Below are 23057 nucleotides of genomic sequence, written 5' to 3'. Positions count from 1 at the left end.
CAAGTATCAAAGTAAACACAAAGGGTTTGCTGTCGTGCCAACTGTCAAAAAAACCTAATGTGAAGGCTAAGAGTTTCACAGAGGAATAGCCATCAAACCAACTGTCAAAGTAAATACTTGAGGAAGTTTAGAATTCCCTAGAGGGATAGCTGTCAAACTGGCTGTCAAACTAAACATATATGGTGGCATAAAGTTTCCTAAAGGCATAGCCGGCACACTTACTCTCAAACTAAATACATGTAGATGTTTAAAATTTCCCAGATTGATAGCTGTCAAAACTTTCAAAGCACACACATGTGTACTGATTTGCGACTTTTCAGTTAATCAGGTCAATATGCATCATCAAAGTGGTAAGCGCTTCCAGCAAGTGAGAGAATAAGCCATATCTTCGATTATATTGTTCATCACCTCTCTAAGAATGGCGTCTACTTTAGATAGCTAACGTAGATATGTATATATATCTCTTGAAATAATTAGATTTCTGAGTACTTTAAAATTCACAGAGAAATGCGTCTGTAGACAATGGGGCTCAGATCGGACAGGACCCATTTTGGAGAGAAAAAAGGATTTCAGAAAACGATTTACCGTTTAGATATAGTCGAAACATAAGAATTCAGTTCTCTGAACTCGAAGATTTTCCGACAAGTTATGCTTGTAACATACTCTCAAGTATGTAAATAGCGGCCGAAAAAACAGAGTAGTAAAAGCCGGTAATTATATTTTATTGCCCTGCGATTATTTATTTTTTCCGTTGTCGTCGTTTCTTTTTTGTTTTTTTTTTCGTTTGCAATTATCAAAATGCCAATGTATGTTTTTATTAGTCGTCATAACAACTGCGATATCGTATTAAGCTGGTAGCCATCTGCGAGCTTTAATTCAACTTACGTGCGAATATTAGGGTGTACCAAAAGCTTACCACAGTTATTATTGATTAATTGTCATAGAGTTGGGCGGTTCCTTTGGGGCTTCTTTCATGACGCTGTGCTTCATACAGTTTCGATAGTCTAAAATTTTCTAAAAATCACTTTATTAAATTTTATATTGATTATATAGTTCTATGCAAAAATCATTCCGTTGTCTTTCCGTGTTTTTTGTTTTCTTTTCTATCGGAACTAATTATGGCGTTTTGTTAGTCCTTTGCGGCAAGGTATTTGCGCATATTTCCTCTGCTGGATCAACAATTTCTAAAGTGGATCCTGGATCGAGTATTAGGAAAACTCATAGTACGCACTCGACTTGCTAAGCAATCATTCAAAATTTAATAATATTCACCACCACATTTAGGTAAAACTTTAAACTATCTTTGGGCACCACTTATATTTTTGCAATATCCAACCATTTAAATTTCCGTTAGCAAAGCGCACCCTAATGCATAAAGAAGTGTACGAGTATTTGAATAACTGTAGCAAAATTACTAATCAAATGAATAGGTGAAAAAGTCATATAGTTACTGTTAGCGGGATTCTGGTTCACGTTTTGACGCTCACTTAAAGCGTGTTATTTTTATGTTTATTTGCTCGACGATTTGTTTAACGTATCAATCTCACGTGATATAAATTGCAGATTAAGTTTATATCGCGACATTTGTGCCCTTTATGATGCACTATTTTAAGCCATCTTCAAACGGAAATAGAATCTATGATCCCGAGAGACCGACCGATGCAAATACACTTAACTATATAATATACTTGTATTATGACTTCGACCTTCTGCTTGACTTTTTGCTCATACAGTTAATATATAAAGTTGCGTCTCTTTGATTAATAATCTCAATAAAATTAAAAGAGTATATTCAGTTCCCAGCATCGTGCAAATAAAATACAATGTATACCTTAACTATTCCTAGTTGAAAAAAATGCTAAAACAATTAGCTATTCAACAAGGACGTCATGCAAACTGTAAATAGTTGAACATTTTTCTGTTTGCATTCAACAATATAGACTTTGCCAGTTCTCTAATTCACGCGTGTGACTATTGTTTGGACTCCGGAGTGAAATTATGCCGACATGTTTTATCAATTGTCACATATTATAGCCAAAATTTCATAAAACTTCTGTTTCTGTTTTGCAATGTACCTATGTGTCTCTAATTAGTGTTATAATATGGCGTAAAATTAATATCAAGTTTTCACATATAGTTTATTAAATTCTGTAAGAAAAATTCTGTTATTGCATAACCAGTAAATCAAGTAAGGAAGTATTAAATTCGTGTGCTTTTCTTAAATAGTTTATACCTAGATTCCTACCTACATATAATTTATAGGTTTGGTTAGCTTAAATGGCTGATCACTCCAGCAAGTCCGGGGAGTCACTTTTAGACTGATAAGTTCAGTCTTTTGCCAGACGAAAAACTCCTGTAGTTGCTAGCTATCGGTAAAACGCTCTGAACCTAACACAAATCTGCTTAGGTGTTTTATTCCATTTTCGCTATTTCACCTGGATATCTATGATGAGCGTGAGATCCGAGAGGTTTTTGCCTTGGTCTGGTAAAAGCGAAACATTCGTAGAAGCAATGTTGGTATGATTCCAACTCATCTTCATCATCCAAAAGCGAATGCAGCTGGCGTCCGGTAAGATGTTCAATATCGTTGAGAGTGAAGCGCTCCGTAGATATCTTCCGATTTTCCCTGGACTAGAAGGACCTTGCGTCTGCACAGCTGCTGGTAGTTGAGCAATGCTTGCTGAGCTAGTCTGATACCATAAGAAACCAACGTTCCAGTAGTAGTGCATTACAGGAAACCAACCGAGCTCCTACCCATTCCCATTACGCAGTTATTGAGACTATATTTAATATAAGATATACAATTGTGAATTAATTAGTATTACTGAATATTAATTAGTGGTTAGACCTACTAGAACTATAAAAAACAAGCTAGTCCGTAAAAACTCGAAAATGTTTAGTTTCGCTTTGTAGCTTTTTGTGTAGAAAACGATTACAATGTTGGAACGTGCGTTCCATATTTATGTATTTGCAAGTTTGACAGATTGTCATCAAACATTAAATATGTCAACACTTACTTTACATATACATATATGAACAATAATACCGAGAGTGCAACAAAGACGGGCTTTGGCATTGCAACACGAGTTAAAAATTTGTTTACCAACGCTTATCTATATATTTTATATACATACTACATCGGTCAACACGATTTTTGGGTCTGACTTCTGCATGTTAATTTTCAGTTTCTCCTACACCAAAAAGAAGAAAAATTTTTGCTTTTATAAAAAATTTAGGTTCGTATGAGCAAATCACGCCCATTCGTGTCAGGCAAAAGCAAACTTTAGGAACTATAAATAAAAATTCCAGTGTTTTTCAATGTTTAGCATCAGAATTTGAGCATGAAAACAGAAACCAAAAAAAAAAAAATTGTTTGTTGACCGGTGTAATCGATATATTATATAATTGCCGATAAAGGAAACTGCAGTTAATTCTAATATAATTCATATATCTGTGGGTCATTGAAAATTTGATAAACCATAAAATGTTTAACTTGTGGCAGTTTCTGCGAGTTTTTCTGGTGTTCAGTAGTGTTTACGGTAAACGTTTCACACGCTGTCATACTTAATTGTTGAAGAGTAAAAAAGTGCTTTAGTGGTAAAGAGGAATTTATAGGTAGTTTTCCTTAACTTCAATACACTTATTCCTCCAATAATTTTATGACATCCCTATTATGGTTGTAATAGCTTCCTCATTCGACGGAAAACGCTTTCCACGAAGGAATTGTTTCTTGTTGCTGAAGAGGTAGTAGTCGCTGGGAGCCAAATATGGTGAATACGGTGTATGCTCAAGCAATTCGTGCTTCAATTCGTTGAATTTCGCCATTGTTAAAACACCTTTGTGAGCAGCTGCATTGTCTTGATGAAAAAGTATTTTTTGTGCTGCAAACCAGGTCTTTTCTCACGAATTTTTTCATGCAGCTGATCCAAAAGGCTGCAATAATATTCAGAGTGGATTGTTTTATCTTTCTGTAGATAATTAATCAACAAAATTCCTTTTGCATACCAAAAAGCTGATGCCATAACCTTCTTTGCTAATCGTTGTGACTTTATCTGCTTTGAAGCTGAACAACCAGTTTCAGTCCACTGTAAATGTTCTTGTTTCAATTTAGGATCAGGGTGGTAGAACCAATTGTCATCGATAGTTATAAAACTACGCAAGTAATCGGTTTTATTCTGCTTAAAACGCTCCAAATTATGCTGAGAAATTTGTTTTCTATATAGTTTTTGTTGTATTGTTAACGTGTGCGGCACTAACTTTCCAAACAACTTTTTCATATGTAATTCACCACGTAAAATATGAAGTACTCTTTCGTCTGAGAAGCCTATGGCATTCGCAGTTTCACGCATGGATCTTCACTAACCCAAAATTCAACAGTGCGTTTTGAACGTGAGGACTTCTTATACCAATCTAACAATTATTCATAAATTTTCTTTGCTTTTAAACCTTTCAAAACAAAGAATTTAATCACTGCACGATATTCAATTTTTTCCTTATTAAAAAAATACTTTGACATATGTCAAGTCATTGACAGAATGACTTGTAATTTTGCATGTCTAAGCACTACTCAACTTTCAATCAACCTGTATATGAAAATAATGTGAACTGCTGGTGAAAATGTAATTCAAAGTGCGCGCCTTTGAATTAACAGTGTGCCCTTGTGTCTAATATACAATAGATAGAATTGGGTGAGTACTTTCTTTGGCTCCCACAAACCTAATATAATAATTTTCAAACTTCCGGTGGCCTTTATGGTATACATTATGTATGATAAGGGAGTCTAAAACGTTCGGTTGTACCAAAACGTATGCCTTCCTTACTGGGTTTAACTCTAGAAGCAGGTATCTCCATAGCATATTTGCGCTGGAGGTAATGGTGTATTCTACGAAGTCAGTTTTAACTGCGGCAATACATTTCACAGCATTTTCGAAATTTGCTTCAATAAACAAACACACCGTGTTTGGGGTATGGTTTGAATTCCCCCAATTATGCGTACTTCAACCGTGATTATACATTTTGTTGAGAGTTCAAGAACTTCTGGGACACTGCTATGGGTGATACGACTCCATATTAAGAACTACCCAATTTCTGGAGTTATAAGTATTAGCTTGAGATGTATATGTATGGGCATATATTGTATATTAGAGTGGAGCGAAAAAAAAATTTTTTTTTGCTTAGCCTGAGGGTAAAATTTGTAGATTATAAAAAAATAAAATTTTTGTATAAAAATTTTTTTTTTAACATTTACTTACTCACTTTTAAAGTAAATTTTGAGTTAAAAATTTTTTTGGACAAAAAAATGTTTGATAAGTGTTCTAGAAGCTGTGGAGCGTCCTCTATTTGGTCAATTAAAAGTTATCAACTTAAAAAAAGTATTTTGTGGTCATTATTGGAGTTTTAAACAAAGTTTTAAATAAATTTTAAGTCAAAATGTTAAATAAATGTTTTTTCCAAAAATTTTCTTTTTTTATAAACTACAAATTTTACCCTCAGGCTAAGCAAAAAAAAATGTGTTTCAGTGAACGAAATTGTGCCATTGTCACGCCTCTAAAATGGCATTAAATTACTGTAAATCGAGGCAACTGTGGTTTAAAAGTTTGGTTGACAAAATCCAAGTACGATTACTGACACACTTACCGACATATTCGACATAAAGTCTGCTAGAATAACATAACTTATTATATATGTAGTATATGGGAGCAAGTTTAATTCGTGGTTGGAATTCATACATTGTCTGGATTCAACTAAAAGTAGTTACATTCGGCATGTGGGGTCCAAGGCTGATTTTAACCCGATTCTAGCTATTTTTTGGCATTACGACATATTATAGAAATGCTTTCTGATATTCATTGAGATATTTCGCAAATAATCTAACTGAATTTCAATAAAATATTTTAGACATTTTCTCATATATTTGGTCAAAAATAAGTTAGAGGCACTAAAGTCTAAATATTCGGTGAGCTCATAACAAGCTATGATTAGATTCTTTTTATCGAGTTGACTTCAATTGTGTTTGATTTGTATACTGTAAGGTGAAAGAATCAGATGGAATTAAAACTTGTGTTATATGGAAAGTAGGTGTGGTTGTAGTTCGATTTCCACAAAGTAGCATAAGAATAACCGGATAATATTATACACTAAATGTGGTTGCGAAAGTCTACTCACTGGACATATCGGTTTTTGTCATAAATGAAAACTCCTAAGTGGACGAAAGCTGCATTCTACCTGCACTTATTCAGCTGACTTTTATTTTCCAAAAAGTAAAAATTAATAAAAGTTACTAACAAAGAGAGCTGCCGCTTTTATTCCATATCAACACTCCTACCTCAGGAGTGTGCTTAACCAAGTGGTCAACATGACAAATTATCTCCATAAGTTAATAGTTTCGACAACCTTGAGCCTCCCAACACAGTTATATTTATACACCACAAGTTATTAAAAATTTCACAGGTGTGGTGTCATGCACCCAACAGCCAATCGTTTGCGGTCACAAAAACTACGCCGGCTAACAAATAAAAATAATAACAATAGCAACAAAACATACAATTTTATGTATGTACATATGTACTCGTATGTGTGTGACCAAATCAGGGCTCGTGTCACCGCTGGAATCAACCGTTGTCTGGAAATGCGCTGAGTCAAAGGTGTAGAGCAACGAACAAAAACTTCATACGCGTGCTTTAGGGATGCCGAAGCACTGACAGCTGCTCGGCTGTTTTTGTCAAAAAACCTCGGCAAATAATGGGCATAGGTTATGTCAGAGAATTTTAACATGCTCTGCTTATGTATACAATACGGTTAGTTAGATGCGCGCTGCCACTTCTCACTTGTCATCGTGCGACAACGTCAGTGGCAGCGTTTGCGTTGATACAATTTGTATGTACGTATGTATATATGCATGATTCGTTTGCCAAATATTACTCACTCAACCAAATTCGTACTGACATTGTTGCTATTTTTGTTGCACTACCCGCAAAGGGTTGATTAAGTTGCCACGTTGTTCATAAAACTCAGAAGGAAATTTCAGAGACCCTACAAACTATATATATGAGTGATCAGCATGACGAGCTGAGTCGATTTGACCCTGTCCATCTGTATATACACGAGTCACTCAGTTTTTGAGCTATCAATCTGAAATAACACTATACAATATAGTTCTCATACCATACCGATACTGATCGATCAAAATCTTGTTTTTGTATGAAAAACTTTTTTATTTGAAGTGATATCATTGCGAAATGTGACATAGGCAGACAACTGTGAAGGGTATTATAGTTTCGGTGCAGCCGAAGTTAACGTTTTTCGTGTTTCTTTATTTATGGCTTTCTCGTTTATTCTATTTTTCTCGTTTTGATTTTTTTGTGCTTTTATTTTTGCGCCCTCCTTTTCGGCGCTCTTTTAATTACGGCAACCACAACTACAACAAAACGTTTACCGCAACCGCGCGCGTTGGCAACTGCAGCAACGAAATTTCGCCAGCGTCGCTGTCGGCGCCGGTGTGCGCTGCTTTATTGAGCAAATTTTTTTTTCTGCACTGTGTCTGTGTTTGTTGCTATTGTTGTTGCTGTAGTAATACTTTGTTGCTTATTGCTCGTGCGCTTGTCATCATCAACAACTCAGTTGTCTGCCGGTCTTAGTCGCCGGTTAGGCCTGAACATATTATACATAAACGATCAATTAGCCAAGTTATTTCACTGCCTCGTCAGCTGTCGACTGTAGCAGAAGTCTCGTGCGAAACGTGTCGTGTTGAGTGCCGTTTTTTCTTTCCAAAGGAATCGTTTTTGGCTCGTGCGCATACAAGTCAGCGAAGTGCTTCGTTGTTAGAATACCGGAATTTTGGTTGTGATTTCGTTTGCTTTGTTTTGTTTTTCATTTTCGTATTTGCTTTCTTCGTTTATTGCATTTACAAAGCAATTTAAAGTGTCGTCCTGCAGAGTGTGCACTGTTATAAAGCTACTTGACGTGCTCAGTAATATTTCGAAGATTTCGTAAATAGTCGCGAACTGGTTCAAGCAGACCAAGTGCGTTCAAAAAAAAAAAAAAGTAATCGTAAAGCACCCGTGGTCAAATGTAAGTGTTAATTAATTTCTTTTTAAGCAGTTAGAGTTACAAAAAAGTGTTCTTCTGGTTTCTATATTGTTCTTACTTGAAACGTGGATCTTTGATTTAAGCTCAGAATAGCAGTTGAGTTAAAGCTTGCTTTCCTAAATCAAAAGACTGCTTGATATAGTCCTTATCGAGTCTACGGCGATTTTATAAATCTTCTCTAGATAATACTTCTAGAAACGAACATGTCAAGACCTTTCCGGTTTAATTATACCGAAGTTAATTTTTTTCCTCTTTTCGTTGGTATTTTTGCAAGGGAACATGTGCAAAAAATTTTGTGAACCACCTCAGCAAATTATTTATTCAAACTGTTTCATCATTGAAAGTTTGCTTACCTTTCGGTCTTCTACGTCAATTGACGCCAGACGCTCAGTCTTAAGACACCTTTTGTTCTTGCAATTTCATTCAATCAATTTATTTTAGTTTGTTCTGCTTGCTTACTCATTCTACCTCAATATTCTCATTTTGCTTGCTTTTCTTACTTGAAACTTTTCAAATTCTTTGCTTACGCTTAGTCTTAAGCTCTCTTTCAATTTTGTTGTTTCTGTTTTTAATCTTTTATTTTGGTTTGATTTTTATTTAGTTTTGCTTGCTTACGCATTATTCCTCAATTTTCTCATATCATTATTCTCGTTAAAAATATTTAATAATTTTGTTCCTTATTGTGCTTTCCACGAATTAGGTAGACTCAATTTTTTATTGCATATTGGAGAAAAGGGTTTGGCTTGCTCTCGAACTGTATCATACATTACTAAGCACGTCACAGCAAGTCGTAACAGAGAAGCTTCCAGCTCTGTAATGAGTACATTTACTCCTCAAAGTCAGCTTTTACTAATAGCTAACCCTAAATACTGATATTCAAGGTTAAGAAGTTTGGTAAAAGTTACTAGATATTTGTTGATAAAAAAATCACTGTCGTTCCGTTTGTTTTTCCATTAAATATCTCGCCCCAAAGCAGATGATTTTGTAATGAATTTTGAGTTATGGTACTCTCAAATCATACAAATAATCTGCAAAGCACGGTTATGTCCTACAATCAAAAGGAATTTTATATTGCATGGCAGTCATATTTCTATGATATATGATCAAAGCTTACTAAACTATGTTTAACTATTATATGGTATATGCAATATATAATCGTATAAAATACGAAAAATCCCACAGCAATTTGTTAATTGCTGAACAGTTATTTCGATTCACCATTTTTCTACTCGCTAAGTTTCAGTTCTGATCTCTTGTCATGTAATTTACACGTGAAGCAGCAACAAAGTTATACAGTTGCGCTCAACACAAGAGAGTAGATGGGTAGCTCATTGAAGTGGTATATACATACATATTTTCCCTATACGTATGTATTTAGTACTTAGTTGAACGTATGATATGGTGCTCTCTGAGTGGTATAAGCGCTTGCTACTCTATATCGATTCGCTTATGCCACTCGGTTTGATTTATGACAACTGTTTGTTCGTTTGAACAATCTCCTAAGCTCGGGCGAAGCAACAACAGCTTATATATTATAAAAACATTTGAAACTTTCAAGTAATCGTTCTTAATACAACTCTTCGTATACTTCGATATTATTCACCGTTAAACCATTAATTTCAGATGGAATTTCAGGCGTTACCACTTACTGGGTGGTTATTCATACTATTTCTGAATCCATATTCGGTATGTAGCAAAGTAGGCAAATATGTTTTTGTTCTTTTTGTCTATATATATTTATAGATAAGTGTTTAGATACTAATCATGTTTGCGCAGTTGTGATGTGCAGCAAATTAACAGTCATATACCCAACTATGTTAGACTTAGGCCGAGTTTCTATTTTAATTATTTGCGCCGTACAAAATATTTAAGTAAAGTTTGTGTATAAAAGTCCGATTATAAGAAAAAATGTATATCTAATTAAAAGCATTTGGTCTACCAAAACATATAAATTTACTATTCTCAATATGCAAGAAATGGGCTACGAACACTCAAACTGCACATTGACAGCCGGTTTTCAAAATACGCTCACCCTCCATCTTTCAGACGTCACCCAAACCAATTTTTGCGATTTCTATTGATAGTAGCTGCAAAAAATTCATTGTTGTCTGTTTATTGCTTATTTACTTAGCTGATTTGTTTTGTTTCCTTTGGCTAAATTGACTAAGATAGAATGTCTTTGCTAGGAAAGTGTCAACAAAACTATTGAAAGTTATACGAGTTTGTGTCTACCTTAAATGGACGTAATAATTTCTATTAAATTTCCGATGTCATAATCATTTAAATTGATGCTACAAATGATACTAAGGAGCTGCATTTGTGTTTTTTTTTAGTTTTATAAAACATAAAATGGGTAAACGACGTCCACGGTGGCTAAGTTGACTGAAAACATACACACTTTGCTAAGTTGCTCATACGGCTATTTAAGGGTGATCCGCTCGGTGTTTAAGTAAAATACTAACCACTTTGAAACATTTTACTATTCGATAATATAGTCAGTTATTGGCACGATAAGCACAGTTGAGAGTTCTCTGTAAGAATATATAAAACCTCGATTTTTCGTTTAAGTTTAGCAGAGCAGAATTAGTTACTCGGGTACAAAGAACCTGCTGCCATTGCAACTGCAAAAGTGTTCGTTAGTTTAAGACCGTCATAAAAATATTTCATATTTCCAAATACCACCATGTTTGAGTTAAATCAATGATGAAACTCTGTAACCGCACGACTGACATTCGCAGGTTCTCATGTTACCCTTGCAAGGTGAAATATGTGAATTGCCGCGTATGGAGGCGAAACAAGCAATGCCACAAACATTCCTCACCTTGAGAAGTTCGTTGGTGTAGGCATTTCTTGCGCTTTGGTGTATTCTGATGACTTCTTATTTTAAGTCAAAGTTAGATCACTTTGTAGAGTACTTATGTACCTCAAGTGTTTACAGAGTTAAGCTTATAATTGATTTGTAGTAATATCAACATACAAATTACCGGGTAACCGGTTTCAGTTCAAATATTTTTACGAACTTGCCATCTATTTGCCCAAATGAAGAACTCAAGGTCATCAGAGTGTTAAGTTTGATTTCTGATTATCGTATAATATTATATATATTTTATGTACAGTTTCAGGCATGAAGTTTGTTGTAAATAAAAAGTGATAAAAAACTCCTAAATCCTTAATTTGCAGAGTTCGTTTAGTCCGTGATTTAGCTTTTATAATAGGGCATGATAACTAAAACTTGTCGAACCCAACGAGCTCCTTTCTGCACTTTTAAAACAATTTTACAGATTGTCGTGCATTGCTTGCTTAAAATTTTTTCATTTTGGAAAAACGACCGTGCAGGAAATCAATAAAAACGTCCATCATTTCCAGCAGCCCCACGTATTTTCGGTGCTTTATCAATGCTTGTTATTAAAAATTTGCTCTTTACAATGTCAAATTCAATATTAACTAGCTTGGCATTTTATCTAATCAATATGCCTATAGGTAAACATCTAATAACTATGTACAGGCATGTGTAAATAATTAATTGTACATGTTCAAACTGTAATTATGAATATGTATGAATGCTTGAATTATAGCTGATATTGGATCAGCTTGCTAGATTATATTTGATAGCTGCATACCTAGTATTTACATATATATTAAAGCAAAAAGTGTGAATAAAAAATTATGTAGATACACGAATATGTCTAATTATGTATGAAATATTGTACCAAATTGTATCTTAATTAGCACCTAATACAAAAGTCAATGTAGTATATAGCTGGTGATTTGTTGTTTATGCTGACAAGTCAATTGGGTATAATTGAGCATTTATTTAGATATGTACATACCTATATGCTTAGAATTGAATTATAGCTGTCAATGTTCGACTTTTGCAGGCGCAAATCCATTAATAATTTGAGGTGAAATTTCAATTGGGGTGAAGTTACACACACAAATATTATTGAAAGTAATTATGTTGACATTTCATGACGTCATGAAAACAAATATCACTTTTATTAAAGTGAAAGTGCACTTCAATATCATCAGTTACTTATTTCGTTGCTCTGTTGCAACTCACATGCTGCTCACGGGTTTTTTCCGTAAGAAGAAGTGCAAAATATAATAAAAATTAAGTCCAAAAATCGCGTAAACAATACTGCTTAAGAAAAAGTGAACCAGTTAATTATGTATATAAATATTTGCTTGTCAATGTCAACAAGATATTTACGAATTTACATTACCATGTATGTAAGCATGTATTCGTCTGCGAGCCAGATAGCTCCGTACTGCTTGAAAAGTTTGCCTGTCAATATCTTAATTATATTTTAATTGCTACTAAGAGTTTTATCAGCTGCGATTATTAAAAATGTGACGGAGATTATTTTAAATGTAGACATCATGAACAGGTGATAAGCCAAGCATTGCGCACTGAGTACAGGGTGTTGCCTAATAAAATTAGCGTAAAAGGTAGTGAAAAAAACATTTTGATGTTTAACGAACTTTGTTTTCGCAGAATTTTTACGGAAAATAATAATTTTGTTCCGAAATATGGGGGCTTTCAATCATTTCGATTAACATAAGAAAAAAATTGCTAAACAAAGCTTATAGATATTCACCTTCTTCGGAGAGTTCGGTTTCCATTACACACCCCTCTTTAGGTTTAATACACATACATATGTATGTATCTTTGAAACCACTAAAGCCAAATCAACCAAATTTGCTCAACACAAATCTTTTCCCTCTAACAGTGTGAAAATCGATAAAATCAGATTATAACCCCGCCCACCATCTATATAACGGTTGTGTTAAAAACGAATTTTTGTGAAATTTTGAAAGCAAAATATTCAAAACTCAGCCATTACGACGTCATTTCCGGCAGTCCCTCGGAAAACAGGCGTATCAGCGTTAACAGCAGAACTTCTTACAGGATCATCAAAAGTAAAAATAAAAAAATACGTGCTTTAGTGATGACCTTAAACTATGTACTGGAATAAGGAAAACCCAAAAAAGTGAAAATTTTGGTGAACATTTCTCGAGGTTTTTGTTTTTTTGTGTAGTTGTAATTGAACGAAAAAACTCCAAATCAAAGATGTAATTTTTTATTAAGCTCGGTTGAGTAGTTCGCGATAAATCTTGGCAATCGACTTTGAAAACGCAGTTTTGAAAACAACGCGTTTATAGTTTTGAGTGACTATATAGTTGAGCTCGAGCACGCAATTTTTTAAGAAGGAGAATTAAGGACAATATGCTAGAGATGTTATAGAATTAAGAAAGACAATAAAAAAGCTTTTTTTTTAAGCCGTGAAACCCATGTAATGCCATAAGCTATGCTTGTGTGCACCCTGTGTCTAAAAACTGTTAAAATCGAAATATAGCTCTTCAAGCCCCCCGATAGCGAATGTGGGGAACCCAGTGCGTATAGTTAAATTTTTACTGAAAATATCTGTTAAACTGTGTGATATATTAGCGAAATTTGGAGAGTTGTGAGGGTAAAAATTTCGGTTGCACCTGAAATTAACTCTTCCTTACTTATTCATAATGTTTTTTTTTTTCATTATTATATATTTTTTACGAAAACATTTATATTTCATGAAGATATTAACTTTTTTTATATTTTTAAAATTTTCGCAATATTATCAAAATTTTTACGAAATACATTTTTTTAACTTTATGTAAAATATTTTTTGAAACAATGATTAAAAAAATTGAAATTTGCTTATTTCTGTTTTTATATATATATATTTGTTTTTTATAGATTAATATATTTTTTTTATTCATAATTCGTAGCAAAATTTAATTATTTCAAATTTTTGTAGTACCCTTTTTTGAATTTTTGCACAATATTTCACCAATTTCAATTTCTAAAATAAATAAAGAAATATTGTTTATTAACCCTTATGTTAGTAACCGGGTACCCGCTGTGTATTTGTGTGAATAGCTTTAAAAAAAATCAATATTTCATTTTAAGCTCTCAAATCGTCGTCTTTTAACTTTCTTTGAATTGTCACTGACTATTAATATTTGAAGAAACAAATTTTCTAAAAATTCTTTTTTTTAATAAAATAAACAAAATAATAATAATACTCAGATCGTGACTAAACCGGTTGCTAAAAGACGTCGGTAAAGTTGGTTACTAACATAAGGAGTGAAAGTACTTTATTAAATTATTTTGTATTAATTTTTTTGTGTAAATTTTTTTTTGCTTTGAAATATGCATACATATTTATATATAATGTGGTTAAAATAATATTAAAAGTTTTTAAATAAATATTGCTTAGACACTTTAATTATTATTTATAATATTTTGTATTTTTATTGTAATTTTCAATAATTTTTTATTTTTTTTTTAATTTCAAATAATTTTTCAAAATTTCTGCGCAATTAACATTCTAATTTTGTTGTGAATAACGAAATGACAGACAACTTAACAAAGTTTGTATGTAATAATTACATGCTTATCTAATACAATACAACACAATAGTTGTCATAATAACCACACGTTTTATTATTGTTTGCATAACGATTTGCACTCGTGCAATGAAATTCTCACCACAAATTGTGTGAATAATAAACAATTTATTGGCACGCTGGCTCAAATGCAGTAAAAGCCAAAGCAGCTAACTGGCTAAAACACCCATACATATATGCAAACATACATAATCTCTCTAATGCAAATTACATGAAATGCATGTAAGCGCATCTGTAATGGAATTACATACTTACAAACTAAAAAAATTTCTCACTTCATGCCAGAAAGTAATCAGAAAAAGTTTATCACCATTTAGTTGTTGCACTATGCCACTTCTACACAGTAAATTGTTTGGTTGTAATTGGCGAGCGCAACAATTGTAATAACGGCGACAATTCATTTTGTAAATATTTTTCACCAATTCATTTGCAATAAGCGCGAATTTGATATGAGTTTACTCGTATTTACAGATTCATATTTAGATCTAATTTCAACAATGACACTGTGATATTGTTTATAATTGTTGTTTTTCACAAACAACACATTCACGCATTCGTTACAGTGAAAAGTAGTGGCGTGTGGTGAGTGGAGACTGAAAAGTGTTGTTTTTGTTGTGGCTAATAATCAGCGTAATGGCATGCGTGACCAGATCGCGTTTGTTGCGCCCATTAGACACTGTTGAACTGGCTCAAATGGCTAGCTAAACAAACAGACACACACATCTTTCAAAACACAGCTGTTTTTCATGCCGGTATGAGTCAGTTAGAAAAGATTTATGCTTCTTGTACAAATTAAAACTAAATTTCTAAAAATAGCTAATTATTTGATGCAGCAAAGTAAATAATTATCTAATATTAATCATGTGAAGTATAATATTTAGAATATAAAGCCGTAAGATGATTATTTTATTTACCTTATGAGACTTATGTACCAATAGCAGTCTTCGATTCGTCATTGCTCTGCTCGCTTTGTTTACGTTCTGACTCACTACGTTTTTAAATTCTGCAACAACAAAGCGAACTCGTTAAATTCATTACAAGCGTTAATGCAAGCAGCTCTTTAAAGTGGAGTCATTAATTCACTATATTTAACTTTTTATTTGTTATGCCATTCTTGTGGAATTATTGCAGTTGTTTGTTCGTTCCGCCAGTCTCCTAGTTTTAGTTAACTAACAGCTCGCATAAAATATCTAAACCTTTGCTGGGTGTGAAAACAACAAAAGCATAACTTGCGAGATCATCTGAGGTTAAGCATTTTTTTTAAATGAGGGCATGACAAAAAGTGCGATAACTTTCTAAAGAAACACGACATCAAATATTATCGTGAAAACAGTACGGAAGGATAGCATTCAAGTCGGTATAAAAATGGAACTATTGGTGTGGCACCGCCCGCTTATACGTGATTATCGCTTTATTTTCAAAACATTCAAATGAAATGAGGAACCAGCTTTTGCTGATTCTAATGTGATTTGGTGCTAAAAATGGATAAAATCGGTTCAGCACTTCCTCCAGCTTTCATATACTATTATTTTCGCACATTCGTTTAGCTAAAGACCGTTTCTAGTAGTTAGTATGTATGTGTGTTATTGTTATTCTTCTAGCGTCGAAACATAATCACATCGGTTCAAATCTTGATCTAGGCCATATACCTAATATAATGTTTTATGCTTCTCGAAAATGTCATGAAATCATTATATACATGTCTCTAACCTCAATATATCTAAAATAACGATTATCTTGCTTCTGATTGATCTGGAATAAAAGGAAACGTCGGAGACTCTATAATGTATATATGTAAATGATAAGCGTGACGAGCTAAATGAACTTGGTCATGTCTCTCTGTCTGTCCGTCTGTTTGTATATACGTGAACTAGTCCCTCAGTTTTTGAGATATCGAACTGAAATTTTGCACAAGTCGTAGTCGTTTTCTCCATTATAGGATATAGTTGCCAAGCAAACTGAACGATCAAAATCAACTTCTTGTATGGAAAACTTTTTTATTTAAAACGACATCTTCACAAAAATTGTACATGAATTTATATCCAAAGCAACAATACAATATCCGAAGAAATTTCCGCCATACAAATTGACCGTTCAAAATTAAGATACAAATATTTATAAACCCTTTATGCTATAAAAAATGCAGCTGTGAGGAGTTTTATAGCAGCGAGCGGTGCAGCCGAAGTTAACGTATTTTCTTCTTTAGTGTTAAGTTTTACCAAAAACTGAAAATATTTTCCCACCTTTAAGCATAAACTGTCCAACTGCAGCCAAACTTAATTTTTCTTTACTTGTTTCGCTGCTACTTGCACTTTATTTCTTTACTATATTTTATATATGCAACAGCTCGATAAGATCGCTTGGTAAGCATTCTGCAAACAAAAAAATATTGAAAATAATTAAATTAAAAATTTATATTTATTAAATGCAATAATTAACTACTTCACATTCACGTTTAATAATATTGTAGTTACAATATATAAATATATATATGTAAGTACCCGCATTGCTACACTTTCGTCATTTCATTAAATTAATGACAATTAAATTCAAGTGTCACTTATATAATATTTACAATTGCCAGCTATCTTAATAAGTGCATATGTATGTATAGTAAATGCCACGATGCCTCTTACACATTTTTTTCAAGCTTCTCAGCTTTTCAAGTTCAAGTGTATTTTCGTAAAGCACTCGTAGATAAACTCGTAAATTGTGGAAAAACGTGCCGCTCGACTGGACGTGCCGCAACTATGTAAACTCACGCCCGACCCGAAATGCATTTAATTTCTATGCGAGAGAGTAAAAAACGTTAAAAAATGTATAACAAATTAATGAAATTAACATAAGCAAACTATTGTAGTTCGCCATAAACTATCGTTTGTAATGCGGTAATTTACAATTCACCTGTTCTAGTGCAAATTTCAATTTGAAAAAAGTCTATTATACTCACATTTTTTTTATCTGCTTCTAGCGATTGTAAATTACTCGGTACACACATACATACATACATAATATACATACATATATATTATATTAGTCATCTAGGCAGTTGAGTGGGAGAACTTTGTGCTCTTTGTGGCATAAATCATCTCTGCAGTAAGGTGGTGCTGACATGATCTAAGCGCAATCGGTTTGAAAGCGAGATCGTAGTGAATTTCAGTTTATATGTTAGCAAACAAGATATGAGAGTTTGTTAGTGAAAAATGCAAAATTCAACGGAATATTAACGGCGTATTCGATATTAATAAATGCCAAATTTCATTAAGCTACCTTGACAATTAGAATAAATGGCAAATAAAAGAGTTTTCCACACAAGGACTTGAGTTTGATCGGTCAATTGTTTGGCAACTATATGTTATAGTAGCCCAATCGGAACAACTTCTTCGGTGGCTGTGGTGCTGCTTTTGATAATAATCTCCGTCAAATTTCTTGAAAATACCTCGTCAAAAGAAAAAGTTTTCTCGGCAAGCACTAGATTTCGATCGTTCAGTTTTGTATAACAGCTATATGCTATAGTTGCCCGATATCGGCGGTTCTGACAAATAAAAAATGCTTACCTATTAAACAGCAAGCAAAAATCAATGGAAAAATGCTATTGGCTGGATTAAGCTATAAACAATCGCAAAAAGGCAAACTTTATAATTGCTCCGCACAACTGATAACATATCTTAGTAACAAAGTTAAGATAGCAGTATTGAATAATAGTCGCCAGCTGAGGTGATTACTTAAGCGCTTAGCGGAATTAAATAAACTGACGGTTTATTAACTATTTAACGATTTATGAATCACACAATCGACACCATAAACAGTAGCATTGAAATGTACAATAATAACAAAAATTAGTGGAAATTCGCAATAGCAAACTATTGAAGCTTTAGTACTTTAATTGCTTAGATTTGATAACCGATATTGTGCCTATAATAGAGTGATTACTTGGTAATCCTTAATGACATGTTGTTGGTAATATTGTGGATTTGATTACTTTAACCGGTATGTACGCATATTGGGTACATTTTAACGCTCAGTTGAGCATCAACAGTTAAAATTTGCTGGCAACGGTTTTTTCTCTTTTAAAAAGTTCCTTTGAGAGCATACCGTTAACATTTTGTGTCAAATTTATATCTGGCGTTCAAAACTTATTACTCGAAATTATAAATGATTACTTAAAATTATAGCTAATTACTCATAATTATACATGATTACGAATAAAATCGTACGAATTAGAAACTGCAAGATATCTTATATATTAAACCTCGAAATCAAATTGTGTACTCATCTGTTTCGAAATGTTCTAAATCCAGTTTAGCTGCTACTTGCCGGAGTACAAATATAACAATTTTACTTTTGACGTTGCTTTATTTCAAACGTATAATTGCTCATTGAAGGGTTAAGCTAAAATTATCTAACACAAATTGCCTTCAACTCAATTGATCTACGCTTCATTGTGTTATAAATTCACAAAACTTTTCCACTGTAAATTTTATGGCACTATGTCAAAATCACTTACATGGGAACAATATACACTTATACAAGTATTAACATAATTCCTGGGCAATAACGGCGAGCACTCGAGTTTCGAAGCAAAATTTATGCGCGTTATAAAAATTTATGATTTTATGAGCTGTGGGTAGATAAGGTCTACATTCTGCACAAATATTATTGTTATATAATTTATTTTTTTTGGCTGATCATTAAATATAATTTGTTAGCATTTGCTAATTGCTATATTTTAGATACTTAATATAAATTTGATATCAATTTAATATATCAACCGTTAAGCCTTCAAAACAGATACATGTAAAAATCTACTTAATAAAAATGTAACAATAAATTATTAGTAGAGCTAGTGATATGAATATATCGGCTTTGGCAACTATACCACACATACGCGGCTTAGGATATGCACACAGTGAAGCGTAGAGAAAAGCAAAGAGTATTTGAAAGAGCAGAGCGGAAAGTTGGCTAAGTTTTTTGGCGCTCTTTAAGTGTGTTCTTTTGTAACTCAATGGCAAAAGACTGCTCAACTCGTATAGAATTTTCATTTTCTTATATACAGTTTGTGTTTTGAGAGCTTACGACTAGGATTGTTGTAAAAATATCTAGATTTTTTTCATTTCTTGGTTGCAATAGTTAAATATCGAGTTCGTTTCGTACCGAGTATGCTTTTGTCACTCGCTTACAGGAATAAGGAGTTACATTAGATGAGCCTACAGAAAATGAAATGAATTTTTTACGCTCTGCTAATAGATATATCATATATATTCTTTGCTCTACTATGTGTATATCCTTAGAGCTTTGAGCTATAGGAACTACCACAAAATTGTGTTCTTTGCATTAATGATCCCGATACATTTTCAGTAATAAAATATCGCTGGTTATAGAACGGAAATATTGTACCTAATATTCGAGTATATTGCGGCAACCTTCTTTAAACCTAGAGTCACTTATTTTGATTCCGCTATAACTGTGTTTCCTGTCTGAAACTATGTAGTGAGATTTTATTGTTGAAAGTTAAGTAGGATTTCATTCACCTTCGTTAGAGGAAGTGTCGTCTGTTCAGGTAATTTTCTATGCTTTTCGGGAAAACCTCTTTCAATCAAAACTGATATCTTCGAACTTAATTCTAACCTTAAAAGAAATAGTTGATTCTATGTTTCATAATAATTTTTCTAATATATTTGGGCTCCATCAGTTGCATGCTGAAAGTATGTAGAGATTCAATTAGATATTAATATGGTCGAAAATTATGGGCACATCAAGAATTACGGAAAGTGTAGGTTTTAAAAAATTACTGTTCTTTTGACGAAAATTTTGTAACAGCAGATGTTGCTGTAAATATGAACTAATACTATTTTTTTTCTTTCGTCGATGTAGTCGTCAAAAATATCGAAATATCGATACAACGTTGGGAGTCAATGCAGATTACTACAGAATCTCATTTTCTGTGTTATTTCTTGATAATATTTTGACATTTACAAAGCCAATTTGAAGAAGAAAAATCTATGGTATTTTTTAAAGATTTGAACAATTATTCTTGAAACAAGATTTCGATGAGGAAAAAGCGCAAAACTCAACAAGCTTTTTGAAAAAATCTTCTATTTTTCTGACTCAAATTTCATTTCTGAAGTCAGAATGTACGTCGAAATATTCAAAATTCATTTGAGGCTTTATCGGTAGGTTACTTACAATAAAAATATTTACACGTTAGAAAATTCTTATATTCAAATACTTAAAAAACACTACGCCCCCTTGCATACGTCACTGTCAGACATTATATAGAATATAGTAAGTTCAACGTTCTGCAGAGAACTCTCAGTTTTAGTTGCTCATTTCTGTTCAGATATCTCCTGTAGTTATCTCTCTTGCTCCATCTTCATATAGTCACGCAAACATTAAAAAATAACAAAATTTTAAACACTTATCAATTTCACATTAAAGGCCAACAGTGGATAAAGTATCGTAAACTTATTAGCAGTACTTTCCGATAACAATAGTAATACTGGGCAATTCATATGTCAATAAGCGCCTCACTCGAAATAATACCTGTGCTTAAGTGCTTAATGCTTTACTTAGCGCGCTTATTTCAGTGTTGTATGGGAAATAGTTTGTTTACATTTTTACTTTCAATTACAGAATGTACATTGACCTACTAACATTGCAATTTTATCGTACAATACATATGCTTGTATATAATTAATGAATATGCAATTCCGGTTTGTAATCAAGTACATTTGTATGTGAGCGCGTGTGCAGTTTGTACGTGAAGTGTTTGCCAACTAGTCTATTTATTGACTTGGTTCTTATCAAATGGCTTAGTTTAGTGCTAATTAATGGAGGGCATATCTAAATTTTATTCAATACATAGGGAATGAACAAAATGCTTTTAGTCGAAAAAGTATTTAAGCTATTCTTAGTAAAAAGAAGTACCACTATTGTCAAAAACGATTAGACGATATACTGAACACGCTTGCTGAACTTTTATGAGATTATTTTTCAACACAGAAGTGCTCAGGATATCAAAAGATAATCGAGTTTTAAAAAGAAATTTTATTTAAGTTATAATGCTTGACAAATTCCATTTATATAGAAATTATGCATTTTAGAAATAAATAGCACAGAAGCGTTAAGCAACACAACACACGAAATTTATTTTGCAACCTTTATATACAAACAAGGCCAAATATAATATATTGTCTTATAAGCATCTATTTATTGCTTTATTTATGCACTGCTTGTAACAAGCTGATAAAAAAATTCATTAAACATCGATTTTGGTGCATTTATGGCTTAACAAGGTTAGCCGGAAATTCAGGTAAATCGAACAACAGTTACAGTGTTTGCTGAAATTAATGGTACTTAGTTGTGAATTTAGAGCTTTAGTTATTGTTTTTCTTTTTCGCAATATTCACAAATTAATAAGTTTTTAACAACCAAGGAAAACGTCGAAGACCCCATAAAGTATATATATACACACATATAAATGACCAGCGTGGCGAGCTAAGACGATTTAGCCCTGTCCGTTTGAATATGCACGAATTAGTACTTAAATTTTTGAGATATCGATCAGAAATTTTGCACATGACCTTTTCTCCACAAGAAGCTGCTCATTTGTTGGAACCGACACTACGGACCACTATAAAATATAGCTGGCATACAACCTGATCGATAAAAATCAAGTTGTTTTATGGAAAAACATGTGAAATTGTCGACGTGCGGTTGTGATCGGATACACCGTATTTTTACTCCTTAACTCGGGCATCTTGGCAAAACTTTGTAGTATTAGTTCATACTATTAGCGCCCATATCTTTAAGCCAAATATACCTACTTCCAATTGGATAAATAAGAAGGTTTAAACCCTAGTTGAGTTGAGTTGAGGAGTTGGCATTAACTTATATTTAATTTGGTAATTAATTAGTATTGAATAATAATTAGGTAAGATTTAATACTTAACTAGGTAATTAATTGTATTGAATTATAAATAGGTATTTATTTAATACTGAATTAGGTAAATAATGAGTATTGAATACTAATTAGGTTAGTATTTAATTCTTTATTTGGTAATTAATTCGTATTGAATAATAATTAGGTAATTATTTAATACTTAATTAGGTAATTAATTAGTATTGTATACTAATTAGGTAATATTTATTACTTATTTAGATAATGATTTAGTATTGATTTAAGTAATTATTTAGTCATTCATTGATAACATATTGATTGAAATTTCAATACTGTAAAGTATGTTTACTGGAGGAAAAATTTACTACTTCTCTGTTTATCCAATCGAAATTGGAATGGTTGTTGAATCGTGTATTATTTAATTCTTAATTAGGTAAATAATGCATATTGAATACTACAATAAGTAGGTAATTATTTAATAGTTAATTACGTATTTATTTTTTTTTAATTAAGTATTTTATTAATAACTCATTAAGAACAAATTGATGTCAATTTTGATTTTTGATTTCCCTCAAGAGCTCAATAATTTTATAAAACTTTTCTATTGAGATACATTTTG

General features: G+C 32.6%; 1 protein-coding gene and 1 long non-coding RNA gene across 2 annotated transcripts in view; one reads left to right on the top strand and one right to left on the bottom strand.

The window, feature by feature from the left end:
• Window positions 1–1088: 1088 nt before the first annotated feature.
• Window positions 1089–18308, bottom strand: LOC138857211 (uncharacterized). The gene is made up of 4 exons (XR_011396255.1): window positions 17175–18308; window positions 16782–16910; window positions 15453–15541; window positions 1089–2780 (listed from the first exon to the last, which is right to left on the bottom strand). It is a non-coding gene; the product is annotated as an uncharacterized lncRNA (long non-coding RNA).
• The window catches only part of Picot (putative inorganic phosphate cotransporter protein picot), a 62009-nt gene continuing 46666 nt past the window's right edge, over window positions 7715–23057 (top strand). Inside the window, exon 1 of the mRNA XM_036375344.2 lies at window positions 7715–8070. The gene's annotated coding sequence lies outside the window, so the exon portion shown is untranslated. The remainder of the gene's footprint in view (window positions 8071–23057) is intronic.

Source organism: Bactrocera oleae, chromosome 4 (assembly GCF_042242935.1).
Source record: "Bactrocera oleae isolate idBacOlea1 chromosome 4, idBacOlea1, whole genome shotgun sequence".
NCBI lineage: Eukaryota > Metazoa > Arthropoda > Insecta > Diptera > Tephritidae > Bactrocera > Bactrocera oleae.
This window is presented reverse-complemented; position numbering and strand designations above follow the sequence as displayed.